At 32.8% G+C, this 1,165-nt stretch overlaps 1 non-coding gene across 1 annotated transcript; it reads right to left on the bottom strand.

The window, feature by feature from the left end:
• Positions 1 to 738: 738 nt before the first annotated feature.
• Positions 739 to 902, bottom strand: LOC115069696. The gene has a single exon (XR_003848935.1). It is a non-coding gene; the product is annotated as a U1 spliceosomal RNA (small nuclear RNA).
• Positions 903 to 1,165: the final 263 nt, after the last annotated feature.

The raw sequence follows: 1,165 nt of genomic DNA, 5'->3' as shown, positions 1-1,165 counted from the left end.
CATTCTCCAACAAGTTATCTGATATTTTTTCATGACAGAAAATTAATTCAGTAGTCAAAAGAATTTGCCTTTTTATTGACATATATCCAGTCAGCAGTTATAATGACACTTTGAAAGCAAAAAGTGCCTTATATAATTCCAAATCCCTAAAATGATATCTGACCATAATTTTAAAAAATACAAAAGCTTTCCTGGGTTTTCCTGGGTTGAGGTAAGGTCTCATGAGGTTTTGAGTGGCATTTCCCTGGCCAGTGAGAAAGATGATGAGTGCCTTTTATACACGACTTCTCTGGCAGTCCATTGTTTTACTTTTGAGAAATGTCTATTTATGTCATATCAATTATTTTATCAAGTTCTTTAGAATTTTGTGGTTTATTTTTTAAATTATTTATTTAATAACCACATACTTAGGAGAATCATTTCATTACATCAGCATTGACATATTCAATAACAATTTTCTGAGCTAAGATGCATCTCTTTCAAAATTGGCTGTAAATTTTTAGGTTTACATTTGAGTTATTACATTTATACAATATTGTACTCAGTATAAACCCTATAAGACATAAAATTAAATGAGGTTTTAACCTTTAAAAAAGATCTCCATTTCACTATTATAATACACAGTTACATACAGAAAAATTCATTTCTAATGCAATTGATATTAAGATGTTTACACATGCATTTTTAGTCTCTATATATCAGATTATTACTAGTCAAACTGACTGTTTTTTTTTTTTAAACGGGAGAGCGTGAACGCAGTCCCCCACTACCACAAATTTTGCAGTCGAGTTTCCCACATTTGGGGAAATCGCAGGGGTCAGCACATCTGGGGTTCAATGGATAAGCCTCTCCCTGGGAAAACCACCTTCGTGATCACGGTATCTCCCCTGCCAGATAATTTAAGTTTTTAACGTTTCTTATATACTCTAGATATCAACCCTTTGTCAGTTTCATAGTTTTAAAGTAGTACCTCCTATTGGTTACCTCTTCACTTTGATGGCCTTCACTTTACCACACAGAAGACTTTTTGGTCAATGTCATCCTAGTCGTTTTGTTTTTTTTTTTCCCCTTTGTTTCCTATGCTTTTAGATTCCTATACAAAAAGTTTTTTACCACCCCAATGCCTTGAACTATTTCAAAACTGTTTTCTCTAGTACTTTCATAG

The sequence above is a fragment of the Nannospalax galili genome, unplaced genomic scaffold (genome assembly GCF_000622305.1).
Source record: "Nannospalax galili isolate Female #2095 unplaced genomic scaffold, S.galili_v1.0 scaffold1214, whole genome shotgun sequence".
Classification (NCBI taxonomy): Eukaryota; Metazoa; Chordata; class Mammalia; order Rodentia; family Spalacidae; genus Nannospalax; species Nannospalax galili.
Note: the sequence above shows the minus strand (reverse complement) of the source record. Positions and strands in the feature narration are given on the sequence as shown.